At 37.3% G+C, this 19,406-nt stretch overlaps 1 protein-coding gene and 1 long non-coding RNA gene across 6 annotated transcripts in view; one reads left to right on the top strand and one right to left on the bottom strand.

Moving 5' to 3' along the window:
- Positions 1-19,406, top strand: part of ZFPM2 (zinc finger protein, FOG family member 2) — a 307,827-nt gene that overhangs the window by 159,093 nt on the left and 129,328 nt on the right. The gene's annotated exons all lie outside the window — the stretch shown is intronic.
- Positions 976-8,269, bottom strand: LOC116791878. 2 transcript variants are annotated; one of them, XR_004358892.1, is made up of 5 exons: positions 8,108-8,269; positions 6,992-7,063; positions 6,559-6,658; positions 3,154-3,202; positions 976-1,183 (listed from the first exon to the last, which is right to left on the bottom strand). It is a non-coding gene; the product is annotated as an uncharacterized LOC116791878 (long non-coding RNA). The 2 variants fall into 2 exon arrangements; XR_004358893.1 differs by having other exon boundaries at positions 8,118-8,269.

Raw genomic sequence — 19,406 nt, 5'->3', positions numbered from 1 at the left:
CCTAGTGTGTCTTAGTCTTACTGATTTACTTTTATGGTGTTTTTTCTTCTTGGATGTGGTTGTATTTGCTACATTAAATATTGAGTCTTGTTGTTTATATTTGTTACATTCCAAAGTGTATTTTTCTCTTTTGGGATCCACTGTTTTATCATATTCCTGTTTTCCTTCGCTCTCTGGTCCCCTCCTCCAAGCAAAAATACTATCTTAATCCCAAATGCCTCCACAGTAGAGGGTTTCCTTCGCTTCTTGGATCCACCCAGATCATGGACCATGGAAGGACATGGTGGGTTGCATTAAGTGAACCTTCCAGACTCAGCAGGGTAACAGCAGGGAAGATTTAGATTAGATACAAGAAAGAACTTCCTAATGTTAATGAGACTGAAAAGCTGGAGGAGATTCAGGAGGTTGCAATAAATCTGTGGCTGGTGTGTTTAAGATCAGGCTGGACCAAGACGGCAGGAGTGGTGTAGGCGCAGCTGAACTGTGGTGTGGGGGAAGTAAAAGGACCAGATGACCCTGTGGATTTTGGCACCTTGATGCTGAGAAATGTCTGCAGCCAACTTTGCTTGTCCGGCTGCCCAAAAATGCCTGCAGGTAGCTAAAATCTTTCAAGATTGTCTTTAAAAGGCCAGAATGAGACACTGTTTTTTGTAGAAGATGGCAGATGGGATGTTACAGGAAGCTAGACAGTTGGTCACACTGTATAGGATACCATTTTCAAAATCTAATTGAAATATAACAAGGGCTAGCTGAGAGATAAGGAAGTAACTGCTATATTTCTTTGGCATGTCCCTTCCCAACTGCCTGCAGGTTTTTTTAGTTCTGAATATTCTCCCTTCCCAATCCAGTTTCTAGCTAACTAGAGTTAGAATTAACATTCTGTGTATAGCCAAATATTGAGTCAGTGTAGCTTTTTCAAAACATTATTTTCAGTTTTACTTAGGACTTTGTTTTGAAGTTTTCTGTATCTCTTTTTTTAAGGAATACTGTCTAACTTACAAGGATCATTGTCCCAGGTTTCTGTTTCACACGTTTTCGGAGTGAGAGCAATGGTATTTAATTTTCAGGTTGCCAAGTGTAAGCACTTTGATCTGGCGGTACAGCAGGCCTCAGGGAGTAAGCTGAATCTTGATTTTTATAGTCAGTCACCCACTCTCAGGTACCAAAGCCCCGATTAGCCAGGCTGAAAAACAGAGAACACACTATGGGTTGGATGTGGAAATATTTGCGAGAGGCTCTTGGCATCACTGGCATCCTCAGAGCTCATTTTTTGCTTCTGTGCTAGTAAATCTCAAATGAATATAGAAACAGTACCTGTGTGCAGTAAATGACTGCACACGCACTGATTACTTTTGAAACCACTTCCACCTCCACCACCACATTCAGCTATGGAAAGTAAGAAGAACAGTCATGTTTTCAAACTTGACCTCATAAATGTGAGACCACTTGGTGTGGTTGTGCCTCCTTAACATTCCTCACATTCCCTCTTCCAAGCCAATTGCTGGCACTTCTTGCAGGATTTAAGTGACTTTGCAGTAGCACCTACTAACTTGCTCTGGCTACTGGTGTACTTGGGATTAAATGGCCTTTTTGAACTTAAATAATAATTTCCTTATCAGTCATACCACAGATGCTTAACTGTCTGTTTGTTCACTATTACTACCATAACTGAGGTCTCCTGAACTCTTCCAAAATAGTCGTGATGTTCTCATTGTTTTCTGCATTTCTCTGGCTGTGCTGTTGGACAGGAGTGTCTCCTTTGGGATGGTTGAAAGGCATGAGGAAGTAAAGACGTTGATGGGGTGATATTTGCTGCCATGACCCACTGTAGCCTGATATTCAGGCTCATGAGAGCTACAGCAGTATGCTACCTTGATATTTGCACTTGTATTGGGATATCAAAGATGGCTGAAGTTATTCTTTCAAGGCAACACAGAGCATTTGCAAATCTCTTCCAAATGAAGTATGCGTTAGACATCACAATTATATGCCTGTATTTTTTACTCTGCCTAGATGTTTTTCTGCTTCCATGTGTAGTCTTTGAAAAAAATATAAATCAATGAAAGGGAACGCACAATGACCGCAAATTTCCAACAGTGATTAATAATGCACTGAGGACTTGATTTTTGCTTAGTGCTGAGCACCCCAAGCTTTCATTCAAAGCAGTAAGGCTGAGGTAGGCTTAGCATTTTGTGACACTGAACACTGCAAGTACAGTCTATAAACCTCTCCATAGAAGATAAATATTTGTTATTTTATTTGACCTTGAAGATGGGACTGGTTTGTTAGGGTTAAGGTCAATGAGTATATTATTTTTAGACAAGATACAGAGTACACGGATGGTTCTGCTTTATTTTAGTGTGTTAACATCTGGCAGCATTCTGTGTTCCATATGCTGCTGATTGTCCTGATACATTCATCTTCAGTGATTATCAAAAAGATTTCAGTGCTCTGGAGTTAATCACACATTTGAGAAGACGAATACATGAAGATAAGTAGAAAAGCTGCCTGTAGGTTTCTGTGTATAAGACCAATATTTGGGCAATCTTGGCAAGTAAGCTATTAATTTAGAAATTTTTTTTTAATTTCTTAATTAGCTAATGTCTGTAAGAATGAAAAATAGTATATTAGAGTTCAGTATTTTTATCAGAATAACAGAGACAACATTGTTTCTTGGAAAACTGATTGTGCCCTTTTAGTTCTACATGCACACTTGCTTATTTTTTATAATGGTGAATAGTTAAGGGGATTTTAGATTTACACCCTTTCCTTATGTATTATTTTTGTATGGCTTTGAAAGTTTAGCTATGCTTCTGCTGTTTCATTACAAAAAGCACATGCATAACTATGAACTGACTTTTTTTTTATATTGGTGTGTTCAGTTTTCCTAGGTTGATAACATTTTTTCCAGGGCTGTAAATTATTATTTTCATTCCGTGCTGTTTTGATCTTACATGCTGACAGGTTCAGGGGAGAAAGACTTAAGAGTTTCACGTATAATTCGCCACATCAAAGCAGGTGTTCCTTTTTACAATACCATCGTCTTTCTGAGAATGCAGAAAGTCTACTACAATCAGAACAAATGCTGAAGCAAAAACCAAACCAAGCCAGATGACTGTCAACCTTGTGGCTTTTGCCACAGCCCACACTTACCTTAGAGGCCAGTCCTCTAGGCTAGCCCACCGTGGCACTGCCCATATTCCTGCAAAGAATAGTTCAAGTAAGGAAACAGCTGTAGGGCTCAAAGTATAGAAAGATGACCCTTTGCTTCCCACACCTCCTGTCAGACAGCTCACTGCTGCTCCACTGTCAGCTAACAAGGAAGGGCGCCATGAAATCAGCTTTGGCCTCGGCTCTTCAGGCAAACCCTGGGACCAGGGTCTGTCCACACAACACATCATGAGACATCTGGTCAATGAAGGCATCAGGAAAGCAGCAGAAAGGCTGAAGTGGCAGTTTACCACAAAACAGAAGGTACAGAAAAAAAACATGTAGCAACGTTGCTCCTCAATATTTCTCTCTTGATTCAATATCTATAATTTCAAATTAAAAAATAAAGGTAACAAAGTCTCCTAGGGCGTATAACATATCCACTATTGGGATAAAACTTGCTTTATTTTATCATGCACAAATTTGTTTAGATCTTAGCAGTGACCACTCTTCCTATTGCCAATATCTATTAATGATAATTACTTCAAATACTATACTCACTCAGTGATAGCATCACATCATGGTGAGGAAGATTGTGATCTTATCTAAACCTATTCTGTTTAACTCTGACACTCCTTCTATTATAGTGGGCCCCCGATAAGATCATGCCTGTTAGGATCAGACATTAGTTGGAATCAATATTGGAAAATGTGCCTGTTTTTGCTTAATAGCAAAGTTAGTGTGAGGGTCAGAGTGAGATCATTTGTTGGATGAGATTGTACAGCTTCATCTTGTAATGGAAATCTGTTGCTTGCTTTAGCTGCTGGTGAAAAGTAAAAACAAGAGCTCTTTGAAAGATGTACAGCTTTGTTCATAATCACTGTGTAAGGAAGATACATTATTATGACATTTAACATCTGTAGTGCTGCAGCATGTTGAGGTTCTACTTGGGAACTAGTGCTCCTTTGTGCTAGACTCTGAACCTGATACTAAAAAGACAGCTGCTGGCCTCAGCTAGCTTAGGTCCTGTTTTTAAACCAGACATGACTACAATGACAACAAGTGTGGGAGGCAAAAGCTAAAATGGTGATAATTAAGATTAGTAATAACAGTTACATCACACTAAAGCTGCAGACATGAGTTTTTTAGAGATAGTGAATGAAAAATGCAGTGAATTTGCAGATTACTTCAGAGAATTCTTCCTATAAGCATTAATGTAATGGAACAAAACACAAATAAATCAGGAGTATTATTTAGATAGGAATTTTGAAACTTATTTCTTGATAAAGAAGGATGTAATCTAGATCAGTGATGATGAACCCTTTTAGAGCTTAGTGCCAAATTTATTTTAAAAAGCTCAGAAGCTCTTGTGCTGCCAACATTAATCTCTCTGTAACAAACTTGGCACTAGTGCCAGCAGTTTATGGTTACTGGTGGAGATGAACAGTCAGAAAACACAAAGCACCATAATGCTGTTTTGCTGAAAAATATGGTTACTCTTTTTATAAGACTTTTCAAGATTTAGTTAAAGAAACCAAAGCAGAGTCCTGAGGGTATTACGTGGCATATATGAAGGCTGCAGTGCCCCTTTCTCCTTAAGAACATTAATTTTTACTCTCCAATAAATAAAAAAGTCCATCCGGAAAAATTACAAATAAAAAATTTATAGTGAATCACCCGTTGTTTTGATCACAGGACTGCAAAATATGAGTGACACTAATTCTGTGCCTGAAGTTGGCATCAAAGGGGCTCATGCACAGCTTCAAGTGCAAGGCACATGCCATGACCACTAGACTGCTCTAGAGAAAAAGTCTCCAAGTAATATATTAATAAATCTTAAATCATTCCAGTGTAGAATTAAAACCAATAAAATAAAATTGGAAATTTCCATATTTTTTCATTAAATGAGAGTCTGTTTGAATGCCCAACCCTTTAATTAGATAAACTGCTAATACTAGTGATGTGCTAAGACCTGGGCAGTGTTTACCAACCATTTCCATTTCGGTAATACCACTCATCACTGACTGTATTTGATCATAACCTCTAACTTCTTGTGGTTTGACTTGAATTTTCTTTACAGTTCTCAACCTGATTGCAATTCCTCACATTTGACACACCAGTCACTAAATTTATGATGGTGTTGAACATACACATGACAGGAGTGATAGTTTTCACTAGACAAAGTCAGAAAGTTTTTGATTTGGAATAGAACATATACACTGTCATGATCTCTTCTAGTTATATATATATATATATATATATATATGTTATATATATGTCATTACCAGTATCACATATGTGCCAACTGGTAGTTATGTAGAGGTGTAACTGTAATTTATGGTTGTTCAAAAACAAAAGTAAGTGGAATGGCAAATGAATAAATCGTTGCACCAGTGTTAACAGTAAAAGCATTACTGAACTTACTATCATCATATTGCCTTTTGATTCAATTAAATGCCATTACTTACTCTTTTAACATCATATAGGAAAGCACTGTCAATTGAAATAAAAAAATCATCAAAGTAGATTTATATAAATTAAAAATTTCCCCTCTAAGATGTGCATAGGGATATTTGAACTGCCCATTAAAAGTGAGGCATTTCATGTTTTCATTGAATAGTGCATACTTTTGGATACACTTTACTTTAAATTTTAGTTGTAACAAAGTAGAGAGAGGAGCAGAGCCATTTTGAAATCATTCCTGAAAGAAATGGCAAGAGTGTATCTTTGAAAGAAATTTGAAATATTTCAAGATTTTAGAAATCTTTATAACAATGCAGGACAGAATTTTATTACTCTGTTTTAATCTGTGTCCATCTCAAAAGTGTTTCTTGTAATGGGTGTATTCCCATACATGTGTTTCCACAATATGGCATTCAATAGACTAGTCACATAATTTATCATGAATATCATTGAAAAACAATGTACCAGTAGAATTTTGAATTGTTAATATTTAAACATTGATTTCTTTAAAATGTTGATGTTTTGAATAACTGTATTTTTTCTCATTATTTCTTTCTTTGTTGTTTTAATTCTGAAATATTTTCAAATTCATGGAATATCACAATTTTCACTTCCCCTTTTTTATTTCAGAAGTCTTTGTGCCATATTTCTGACCCCAGTGTGCTAGGTGTAGAACCCCAAATGTTTCAGTGGGGCAGGAGAGGTGACTTTTCTTTCTTGTTCTGAAACCACGATGAGTATAATTTTAGACACAATGCAAAGCAGAGCATTACAGTTTTCTGCCTTACTCACAGATACATATAAAATAAAAATGTCATTAAGACAATTGGATATATCTGAAGAAGCAAGCTGAATTTTTTCCATAGATATCTCTCCTTTCTCCCTATATAAAGAATTATGAAGAGCCATAATTTTACTTTTATAATAGCAAAATATTCCTCTTACTTGATTCCTTAGTTCCCAGCATTGACCACATACAGCATATGTACGACCTTCTGTTAAACTTGTGTGCCAGTACAGTCAGAGCTTCACTTTAAATATGACTCTGAAACAATTAGACTGAGAAACAATAAGAGAAGATTAAAATCAATTATATCTGCATAAATAATGGAGAACAGTATTTGTGACTATTTATTTGCATTCTGGTAATTTAATTGCTATAACTTTATTTTTTTTTTATTTGTGCTTTCTGCCCCAAGAAGTTCTTGGTATCCAGACTAGACTATTAAATGTCACAAAACACATAATCGTGGTGTTGTTATTACAGTGTCTGAATCAAGATGGGAAAAGGAGGAAATCTCTTCCTGGGAGAATTTATAGGGAAAGAACAGGAAATATTTTCTAATGGGAGATAAGGTACAAAGAGAAATGAATGAACCTGCTTTACAGCACTCTGGAGGTCTCAGGTTTCCTACAGGTTAAACAAACACCTGTCTTACAAAATTATTCCCTGGAATGATGATCAGACACCAAAAGGGTTGTACATTAGCACCCTGTGAATTGAACTAATTTTTATACTCTTTATGTAAAAATTGTAAATAAAAAGTAGGCATGTAGGATTCTGGCTGTTCACAACAATTCATGACATAAAAGAAGACTAAACTTTTTATGTATATTATATGCAGATCCTAACTGTAAAGAAATTGTAAATACAAAACAATGCTCCTTTGAACACATTCTCAAATGTACCACCTATAAAAATAGAAAATAAGTAGACTCATGCATAAGTCCAACAAACAATTAATCTGCAACGAATTCCCATCATTTCAGGACTGATAGGTTAAAACTGGAACATGAAGGTATTTAACAAAAATCCAGATTTGCAAAGAGTAGGATCCCTTATCATGTATAGGAATGATTAAACCAACAGATAGCGCACTGGTGCACATAGTCTGGATTATGTCTTTGAAAAAGAGAAAATGCTTGATGATGGTGTAGCAGCACTATGTTTCCAATAGACCAGTCAGTCAAATGCAAATACAGTCTATAATAAAAGAGCTGGTTGGCATAGTAATTGGGAAATGAATGTTATTTGTAGCTCCATATTTCTGTCTTTAGGAGTCTAAGAACTAGGAGGTTGGTATTGATAAGAGGGTTTGTGTATAAATCCTTTGTAATGAGGCTGTGCCTCTTCAGTCATTTGTATTAATTTTAACTTTAGATATGAACATCATTCTCCGAAAGGGGTGACAACTAAAATAACTAATTTCACAAACGTCTGGGGAGAAAAAAAATTACTCATTTTAGAAAAAAAAAAAAGAAACCCTGCTCCTTTTTTTGATTGTTTGGTTGGTTTTGGGTGGGGTTGTTCTTTGGCAGGGGGAGTTTGGGAATACAAACAGGATCACCTTACATCTGTGTAAGGTGTGCACTATAGATTATTGCTGCATTTGTGTGGATACTGACAAGGATGAGTTCAAGTCTGGATGAAGAAAAGTATTGTATAGGAGAAATACCAACTATAACATATCTCAAGAGGTGTAAAAATCCTTACTATACTTAACTCAGGTCAAAAACTCTCTAAATGCCTTGAGATCTGCATCAACTTGAGCCATTGATATTACTCCTACTTTTTTTTTCCCCGCCTTATTGGCCTTTTGGCTGATTTTTTAGGAATGTATTTGACAGTTTCTGCTGTTTCCTGTCTTCTGCTGTTCCTTTCTTCATGCATACACCCCTAAATGACATCTTGTTCAACTTCTGAATATCTCTGTGAGATCACCTGGAATGCAGAACTTGAGAGTCTTAAACAGTAGAGAATCTGGAGCATTGTGGAAAGAGGAAATTCTGTTGATGGCTTTGATTGCTTTCCTCCTGCTATTCTGTCCACACTCCAACAGCTCTCCATGCAGTTTCATTTTCAGTTACATAGATTCCCTTAACTCTTCACTTTACCCCATCTCCTAATATTTATCTCTTGTTTATGTTTCTGGTAGTTACCCGTTAGCCTTTCTCCTCACTTTACAATCTCTCCTTGTTCACTGTTTCAGCTGTATTTCCTTCTCCTTTCTCTAATTTCTCTGTCCTTTTTCTTATTGATCTTCAAGACATTTTTTTCATTTCTCAAGTATTTGCCCTTCCTAATTTGAAGCTCCATCCTAAACAGGTAATTTAGAGTTCCTTGGTTGGAATGATTTTGAGCTGATTTTAAGGGGGTAAAAAAAGACTGAATATTAATTTTGTGTAAAATAGAAATTATGATGAGTTTCTCTGTTCGCTGTAGCACACCCGTTCCTGTGGCTAGTTGCAGGGCTGACTTACAAAGAATCCATATATTTTTATCACTTTCTGTTACTTTCTTAGTTACAGGGGCATAATCGGCTCCTGTCTTTGGGCGTTACATGAGCACTGCAGAGAGCAAGAAGGAATGTCTTGCCTCTGCCCCTGCCCAAGTTTAACATTAGTCAGATGTATTAAGGGCTTACTGTGCCATCTTCTGCTTAAGCATCAGACTTGGGTGCTAGCCGGGGCATGCTAGCAGGCTCAATGGGCCAGTGGACTGATTTTACACGGTAAATCCCAGGCTTTTGTGATATGTTGACAGACCCTTACCTCAAACAGTGCTAGCAGGCACTGCTGTAATAAAACCAGACTGACTCATTCTTTACTTCTGAGATTTTCCATAAAAGCAGCATAAATGTTAATGAATAAATAATCTTCTCCTAAATTTTGTACAATAACTGAGCTTACCCCAGGCAGGATGTGCCGCTGTAGATCAGGGTTTGAAATATGTGAGAATTCCTTATTCCCAGTAGTGTAGTGGGAAGAAAAGTGTGTCACTCCCTATGCCATTTATTTCTCTGTAAGGTGTTGAGGGCTTAGGTCTCTTGTCTTTACACATCCTTGCTCATACTAAATCACTCACTAGGAGCTAACAAAAAATTTTGGAGGAAAGAAAGATAACAGAGAAAACATGCAAAATATTAGTTAAATTAATAAAATAATCCCACTTCCCTGATCTTGTGTGCAGAAAGAAAAGAAGAAATTGAATTGAAAATGCATTAGGTAATGCCTGATCTAGGAATTAATCTGCTTACTTACACACAGCAGAGATACAAATTCTCTTGAGATAGCTAACTTGGTTTCTGATGTGGTATAATCCATGTTTACACATGTTGCACTGAATTGTAAAGAGAAAAGATTCCTGTGTAAAATGAAGCAGAGATGGAAAGCAGAAGGAGGAAAAATCTTTTTTATCATAAAGTACTATTCTCTTTCTCACCATTCAAAAGAGAACATTAAAAGAAATATGTCACCTCTGATCTGAATGGGAAAAAAGGTGCTTCTTTTAATTGAATCTCCTTACTTCAGAAGCCTTTAGCTACATTTTTGGCTGAGTGAATAAGGCTGCAGGAAAATGTTACTGTTGTTCATGCTCAATGGAAATTAAGATGCTGGAATAATTCTTTCAACCTTTTATTGAGAATCAAATTTCCTTTTGTCACATCTTAACTGACTGTGCACTGGGAAACAAGATGTTGTCTAAGATAGGTTTTGGGGAAACACCTCAAGTAGAGATGGCCATCTCACTATTCATGCCTATCTAGGAATTTGTAGGCAATGCTGGCAATGCTTTCCTTGAGACTGAGAGTATGACACACCTTCTTGCCTTCATTTTATGCTCATCTTTGTGAACAAGTTGGAAAAGTGTTTCTATTTTGAGAAGATTTAGAATTTCACACACTTTTAATTGTGAAATTGAGGTTCATATTAAAGCAGTTTTGCAGCTTTTCAGATTAAAAACCAACCAACCAAACTCAAAAGAGAAGATGTATATCATCTGAGAACAATTGTTCAACAAGTTCTCCAAAGTACAAAATAAGATTATGGCTACTTTGTCTGTGGGAAGGGGAATGGGCAGGGGAGCTGCTGATCTGTCTAGTTGTGCCTTTAACAGTGAGTGCAAGGTAATGGAAATGGTACCTGAAGCCCTGAAAGGCAGAGAATAGAGCAATGAATGGGTTATTCATTTCATGGCTAGGCTTCACGAACGAAGATTTGGGAAGGCACTATCCACATTTGCTACAGGCACGCTGGTGGCTTATGAGGCCAATACGAGACAGACATATCCGATTGCAAAAGGCGCAGCAGAAAGACTCCTTAGATGGTGTAATCTGCAAGACACGGTTCTTCCTGCGTTGCCTTTTCTCCTCGAGAGTGATCCTGCGTGAGTTCTCGGAGACAGCTGCGTTATAGATGGTGTGTCTCCAGGCCTCCCGATTTGAGGCCAGAGTAGACCAGTTATGTTGATCAATATGGCCAAGGCTGAGATGTTGTTTCAGGGAGTCCTTGTATCTTTTCTTCGGGGCTCCTCTCATGCGGCAGCCAGTGGCAAGTTCACCATAGAGCAGGATCTTAGGGAGGTGGTGGTCCTTCATCCTTGAGACGTGCCCTGCCCATCGCAGCTGCGTTCTCAGTAACATGGCCTCAATACTTGTGACAGCTGCTTGCTCTAGAACAGATGTATTGGTCACATAATCTGACCAGTGGATGTTAAGGATTGTACGGAGGCAGCGTTGATGGAAGTGTTATGGGTTATTCACAACCCTCATAAAAGCATCAATGAAGGAATACGACTCTATTTGATATTAGTTGTGCATAATTAGACTTTAAAACATTCATGACTCTTAACACAACAATTAGTAAAACATGCTATTATTTTGGTATTCTGAACAGTGACATAATAAAAATATATACTCTGAAAGGGAAAATGCTATGTAAAGTGAGGCAGTACTGACATGATGTTGTGAAATCCTTACACTCTGTAGATACTGTCTTTTCAATATTTTTCCACTTTTTTTAATTTGTCCACATTTTATTTAGTACTCCATATGTTTCCTCTATATTCAATATCTCAGACACAAGCAGAAGAAAAAACCCTAAATTTAGGATTTTTATATCTTCAGAAGCAGAGCTTGATTTTGCCCACTGTACACTATTTCTTTCTCAGACAAAAGTCAATCCTTTCCCCCTTTATGCTTTCATATTTACTTAACTGTTGTTTTAGAAATGATCACATTCTTCTGTAATTTAAAAGAAACCCCACATGTATATAATTATATATATATAATCTTGAAATACTTTTATTTTACCAGAAATTTCACATTGTAGCATTGTCGCAGCAAAAGACACATGGAATTTTTGGAATCCCACAGATTTTCTTATGAAGTTATGAATAAACTGAATACCATGGAATCAGAATAGAAGACTTATCACCAAAATATATGGCTTTCTTTTTTTCCATTAAATCCTCCACATTGCACTGGAACAGTTTCTTCAGAAGCGCTTTTTTAGGTGTTTTAAACTCAGTTCCCATTGACAAATGGCAAGTACAAGTGCTGTAGCAGCTGTTTGCATGATGGGAGTGGTTCTGTTCCATTTGTGAAGGGAACAGATGAATGTTTGAGACAAGAAATACAGTAAAATTTAAATCTTCTCTCAGTGCAGTGATGTCCCAGTGTGGCATTGCCCCAGCGGAGAAAAAACTCTGTTTGTATCTGGTCCTCGTGTCTTTTGTGAGCTTTTTCTTTACTCTGAATATGTGAATTAAAAAGGTGAAGTCAGGGAGGAGAAAAGAAGGAAGTTATAAAAAGCCTGGATATTCCACCAAGTGGGAAATTGCCTCCAAAATGCTTTGGGGTCCCATGCCTGAAGAAAATCCCTTCCTGGAAGTGTCAAAAGGGCTGTGTTTAGAGGAGGTAATTTCCATTCAGATCTGGTTTTTGCTTGAACTCCTCTATTATGATATTGGATTGATACTTTTTAGGATTGTGAAACCTGAAATGCTTCATTATATTACAAATACTGGGATTTTAGTAACATCACATTGAGTTTTAATAATTGAGCAGCTGTTATGCACTTCGGCTCAAGGAAGCTATTCAACTCTGCTGTGCCGACAAGGAAAACAACAGCAGCAAGGTAACCAGTAAAAAATATAGTTTATCCCTAGAGAAAAAATGTGTAATTTGGTGGCATACTGCAGCTCTATGCACCTGTCTACAGCCATGCTACAGCCAGTGGTTATGAGAAACATCTGTATGAAAACAGATGTTTTTCAGAAACCATTACAATTTACCTTCATTTAGTGTTCTCTAGAAGCAGCCCGAGGTCACATTTAAACATTCGATGTGGTCTCAATTGAATTTTAATTTTTTTCAATGGACACTGATTTTAAATGTAAGCAAAGAGATAGATACTATCAGAAAATTAACCTAAAATTAAAACTTTACGGTGAACTGTTTGTTTGCACAACATTTTTAGAAGAAAGGTGACATTAATCATGAGCCCTTTTTAAACCAAGGTGGAGAGAGAGGAAAGTATGATAACATACATTAAAAGACTGATGATTGCTCAATTGAACTTTTGCTGGCACCTTCTTAATGACTTAAATCATGATGCATGTTGTACTTTGGAGAGGAATTTCAGACCTGGTATAGGGCTGCTCTCCTATAATATGGGCTGATGTGTGAAGTTTGGGCCCTTTTCGAGCAGAAAAATCTCATTTGGGTGGGTGGAATAAGCTAAGGTTATTGTAAGTTCTTGTCAGTGGTGGTTAGACGAGTTAGAGAAGTAGCACCAATCGCTCTACTCCTGAAATAGTGTCAGGGTATGGCTTTAACTCCCCACTGAACCACAAGGATTTGGGATTGCATGCCCTGAGACGGAGGAAACAGAGGTGAGCTCAAAATGAGTTTGACTATTCTGTTACACTTGTAAGCTGTTGAAGCAACCCGCATGTTCCTACATGCACAGCAAAGTGACCTCCACTGAGAACAATGCAGATTCCGCATTCATGAGATTCAAATCCTCAAACTTAACGGGCAAGACCCCATGAGGCTTGATGTATTAACATTGAATGTATTGTTTTGAATAGAAGAGTAAAAGCCTACCGTCAGTCTGGTTGTTAGTGTTCCTGGGCTTTGGTTTTAGGTGTGCTGCTTTGTGGCCCGATTTTGCAGGTCCTGCAGGCTGTGCCCAGCTGCTGAGCACGATCATGGATAGTCTCCAAGCCAATGTCACTGTGCTTAAAGGCCTGAAAGGGTTTCTGAAAAGCTCAGATCAGTTTTGGGTTTGTCCATCTTCTGAACTCCAGTCAGGCAAAGGGGGAATGAATTCTGAGGCTTACTTATGTACACCAAATCTGTTACCAAGCAGGGTGAACTATGGTATATCCTGTAGCATCATTTGAACTCCATGGATGTGCTGGCTCCAGATTTCAGCATTATGTGTCATTAGATGCAAGGACATGTCTATTGGTGATCTGGGCTCGTCAGCATGATCTCTGACAATCCTGACAGGAGTTCTTTAGATTTTCCTTTTATGTGTACATGGCAGAAGAATAGGGGAACATCAACAATATGGCCCTTGTAGCTGTCAAGGTGCCCGAAAAAAATACATGCATATATGCACAAACAGGTATATTTTTAAACCTTGACAGAATCAGGTGTGGCAGGCAATGCAGAGTTTGGGCATGCTTGGACTTACCAGCATATTTTCAAAGTTAGATGAGATAATCTAAAACAGCGTTATTTGTTTTATGGCTACATAATTAGCATAGTGCAGTGATACTAAAATCATCAAATGTCTGGATCATTGTTGAATGAAGCAGTTTACTAAATTTTATTAACAGACAATTAAATATCAAAAACTATGTATGCAACTCCCAGAAAGAAAATAAAGTATGAGGGGTTGGGAGGTGAAAATAGCAGACAATAAAACCTTGTAAGGTGAATATTTTTTTTAACTGTCTAAACCAAAAATTTTATAAATATTTTAAATTAGTCCTCAAAATGCAGGGAGCTTAGCTGTAAAATTCCATCTGATCACTATTAGGCTTACATGAGATTACAAAAGCCTGCTGATAATAGAGTTAAATTCAATTTCAAAGCACTGCAGTGAGGACGCTGAAACTGTAACAAGCTGGTAGTATCATTTGGGTGAAAAAGAGGGGATACTCTGAACAGAAAAACAGAGAGTCAGGAGGATGCTGTTTGCACAGTAATTGACTGTAAGTGTAATTTCTGTGATATATTGTTTTCAGAGTTTAGATAAGGCATGAAAATAGAAAATCAATAGTATAATTAAGGAGAATTTCAGGACTTTGGTGGGCAAGGAGGATGCCTTTGGATGTCATACACAATTATTGAAGACCTCTGTTTACCTCGATGTTATTTTTTTGATTTATTTCTGAGCCAGACGCTGGGCAGGTGAGGGTTACTTTTCAGTTTTGCCTTCATCGTTAAATAAATTTCCAAAGTGCCTGGGTATATGTGTACAAAGTTAACTATGCTGTCATTGCAGCAATTGAAACCCACACCAAGTCAGAAGAGAAAATTCTAAAAGGAAATATACTGAGGCTACATGTCAGATGTTTCTCTCTTCTTTTCTCTCCCTCTCTTTTTATGCACACAACACCCATATGCACATGCACATACATTAATATATATAATATATGCAGATATTGATGGAATTCTATGAGTTGAAAGAGAGGGAAGATGTCTTTAAGGATCCATATCTCTCGCAGCAGATATATGTTATTATCACTGAAATGTGGCCTTCAGTCTTGAAACAGTTAAAAGAGTTCTACGGCCACAAAAGAAGAGATTTCTTCAGAATTATCTCCCGCCTCACATTTGCTCTTAGGCAAGCAGTTTAAAAAAGCCCAGTGATTGAGCCAGTGATCCAATTTGAAATGCAGAAATGATTAGAGCTGCTTGCCTCATTTCATATCGAAATTCTCTGATTTATGACAGGGCTGCAGCCAAGATCTATCTCCAAAGGGAATTAGTGTGCAAGTTTGCATATTTTTGTTATTTAGGTTTCTGATAGCAGCTGCTAGCTAGAAATACTGAACTGGGAGGTGGTGGTGCAGGGTTTTTCAGCCATTGGAGCAAAGGAAGATAAGAGCCTTATGTTTAGGACATTAGACCCCTTGACCATCTCACCATACAGTAATTTTTAAACTTGGATTGCAGTAATACAGGAATCCAGCGGAATGGTTAATTGTAGTTGTGGAGAAAGGAATTACCAAAATTCTGTCTCCATGTTTTAACTAGGGGAATTTTAATGAGGCATAAAACTTCAATCATGCAACTGACCTGTGGGGCAGAGTGTAGAACATATAATGAAACAGAAATAGAATTCTGAAAAAAAATTATTACCTTATCTGGAATTTACATGAAGTGTTAACAGGAAATTATGCAGCGGTTATAAATGAAAAATATGGGATTTAATGTACTTATTAATAAAGATTTGTTACATACATGATACCAGTGTCCCAAATCTGCTGTCCGCAGCTGTCCCCAATTTCTTATTTCTCTGTCCTCAAATGCATTTAGTGTCTTCTTATTACTCTGGAAACTAAGGCCAATATCCATTTAACACCAGTGTCTAAGACAAACGGAAACATCTTTGTGTAAGGGTCGAGGACTGAGGAATTTCCCTTTTCTACAGCATTCAGACAGTCATAAAATTCTGAGTTTTTTCATTGGGAATTCAGTTAATGTTTTCTTTGGATATGTAAACCTTCCGTGATGAGGAGGAAAGAATGAGCACATGGTAGCTCTTAAAAAAAGAGGAAAAAAGCCCTCTCCATTAAATGAAAGATGAGTAACTGCCAAATTATGTGAGTATTGCACTGAGCAAAGAAATCACACTGTGAAAGTTTATTACCTTAGCTACTGTCCGACTCCATATGGAGTCATTATGGCCTAGAGTCTCAATAGTGCTCCTAAATTGACCTCACTATAATGCAGCTGTGCTTCCAGGTATTAAAACCTCTCTCATATTTCACTGAATATTCCCTGGGAGATCCAAGGTTATTGTAGTAAAAACTTTAAAATTTCATTACTTTGTTCTTTTGACAAAGTATTAGGTAAGATCTTACAGCCTGAAGATAGAAATGTGTAAGTTATTTCTTTTAAATCTGTTCTTGCACTCTTTATTTTTGCATTCCTACCCTTGTTATTTAATGGTAATTCTGCCAACAGAGCTGATCGTGTTTAGGTACATTACACAGTTACCTAAGTAACCCACTTTCTTTGTAAAGTCTCTCCGAGCATAGTGCTGACCTTAAAATAACACTGTGATACCGCACCTAAAAGAGCACTGACACTGGGGCTGAACTTCCCATCCCTCTCTGCAGACACTGGTGATTTGGAATTTGCATTACCACATTTGAAACCACAATTTAAAGCATTGTGCACCCAGTGAGTGAAGAGTTATCAAAACAAGGACATAATGGAAATGGAGGAAATGGAAATGAAGATGGTTTTCCTTGCGACAAATTCATCCACTTGCTTGGGACCATTATTCAGACAAAAGAGACAATGCAGTCAGTGAAATTGTCACCTGAAGAGAAGGACAGAGTAAGGACTATTTTTATATACTCACATATACATTAAGACAATCTATGGGTCTTTTAATTTTTTCAGTTTCCATAATAATAGTGTAGAATGGCATATATTGAAGATTATTTGAAATAAAAAGATGGTGGTTTTTTTTTTCTTTTTTAACAGTAACAGAAAAATTCTAGCAGAAATATAAAAGAATCAATCTTTGGATGAAGTCCCCCTTCTCTGTTCCCAGTAAAATTGAGCAAGCTCTCTTTCCTGCTGCCTTCTTTAGTGATTTGATTGCAATGGATTCTCTGCCTGCTGTACTATGAGTTTTATGATTCTGTGAGAAAAGATGAATATAGCACTATAAATCTCCCCTCTGAATGCTATTTTAGCTTCTCTAAAGATATTGTAATCTAGTCTATCCATGCTATTTGCAGAAAAGCAGGAGATAGAGTTTTTGTTAGCTAGTGAGTGAAGTTTTCAGAGCATGGACCCCATCCGTGGACCTGAAGCTTCGTAAGGGCAGTCACTGATGCATATATATTTTTTCCCCTTTTCACTTGCGCAGGCAGAAATGGAGATCTTTATGTGCAAACACAGTGCAACTTTACTTAGCTAAAAGGTTATGTTTAGAGTTGTATTATGAAGTCCAGTGGTGTGGAGAGAGTGAGGATCAAGTATGGCCAAGGTCGTTGCATTGGTTGTCAGGGATACATTTATCCTTAGAGAAGTCCCTCACCTCCCAAAGATGTAATGGCTGTTTTTCTTAGCATATTGGTGGAATATAAAACATTTACATTGTGAATGAAGGGATATAAACAGAAAGCATATATAAGTCTTTCTGAAGACAACTTCTGTCCTTCCTCATAAAGTATAAATGCTCATAAATAACCAGTCTAGGTTTTTTCTTCATTCAGTTATTTTACTTTAAACTTCACCATGGGCTATCAAGTCTGAGAGTCTCTGCATGTTCTAAAACCACTTCCACAAGGTATTGTTTTTAAGGTATATTATTCTAATGATTTATCATAAAGAATGATCTTCTGTATTGCTCTGATAGCCAGTAAAAGTTAAAATATTAACTGTGCAGTATAGTTAACTTGGATAAGTGCAGCATTAAAGTAGATACACATTAGCCAGTATGAGGCATCAGAGGTAAAATCGAAAGGATTAAATTTGACAGAAGAGCCCCATTTAATTTCTTCCAACCCTTGTGGTTCTATTGAATAAAACTTTAAGTACCTTTTCGGACTGCACTAACATTTGCTGTTCTTGGAAAATAGTTTTTGCCAGAGATAGCTATGTTACTTAGAAACACTGGCCCTCAATGGCTTGCAGGAAGAGAGCTGTCTTCTTGTAGTATTCTTACTAATTAATTCCCATGAGCCTTGCCCCAGAACTAACTATTGAGAACCCATCAGTGTGAAGAGGTTAGCTGGTAAATTCACAGGAAAGGATGCAGTGGCAGCAGCAGAACCCATCTGTGCATGCGCATGTATATCCCCAAGAGACAAGAACAAAAAGATGTATGAAGCAGTGAAAGACAGATAATAAAGTACAGTGACTTAGTTATCTATGGCCCTTCCAAATAACATACAAGTTCTGTAAATTATATTCAGTTTGACCAATTGGACACCTTTCCAAAACTTATGAACTTATCTTAGCAAATCCCTCAAGTATGATTGATTTTCATCATGTAAGTTTAGAAAAATAAATAATTCTTGAAGAAGTTGGGAAATCCACTTATATCTGGACAACTATCATGCCTCAATAAAATTAATTGCTGGTGGTCAAATCCCACGTGCTTCAAGTTTGTGTTTTTGTGTTGACTTCAGTGACGGCGATGTCTATGACAAGCCAGGGTTACATTATTTTAAGTGTACGTGTGTATGTTTGCATGAGCACAGGCACACATGCCCATACACACATCACATACGCACAGACTTTTTCTAGGAACCCTGCTTTCAAACCACTTCCTCAAAGATAAAGAGAGAAACAGTTTTAATTTCACAGAACTGACCAGGAGAGATAATGAAGTACTTTCAAAACTCTTTATGTGTGGAAGCCCTAGAGGCAAACCCCAGAGCTTTCTTACTTTTAGCAACCAATTACTGCCCACAAAAAAAAAAAAAAGAGTTTCCCCAATTATGAAGTATACTAACACAGGCTGCACAGACTCAATTTCACAAAGTGTATTGGAAAGGCAGCATTCACATAATTAATGAGAAAGTGCTGCATGTGTTCAGGCCTTCTGTTAATTGATTAAATGAGTCTATGTCTAAATCTGATTATAATCACACTGTGGCAGTACAATTGAGCGAGTGTGTAAGAGGTAAAGGAACTCTCTCTTTCTCTTTTGTACACTCTTGGATATATGAATATGCATCCTCCCTCCTGCTCCCCCTCCCCAAATTGTAAGAACAGGTTAAAAATTGGGCTAATAGGAAAAGTACC

The sequence above is a fragment of the Chiroxiphia lanceolata genome, chromosome 1 (assembly GCF_009829145.1).
Source record: "Chiroxiphia lanceolata isolate bChiLan1 chromosome 1, bChiLan1.pri, whole genome shotgun sequence".
Classification (NCBI taxonomy): domain Eukaryota; kingdom Metazoa; phylum Chordata; class Aves; order Passeriformes; family Pipridae; genus Chiroxiphia; species Chiroxiphia lanceolata.
Note: the sequence above shows the minus strand (reverse complement) of the source record. Positions and strands in the feature narration are given on the sequence as shown.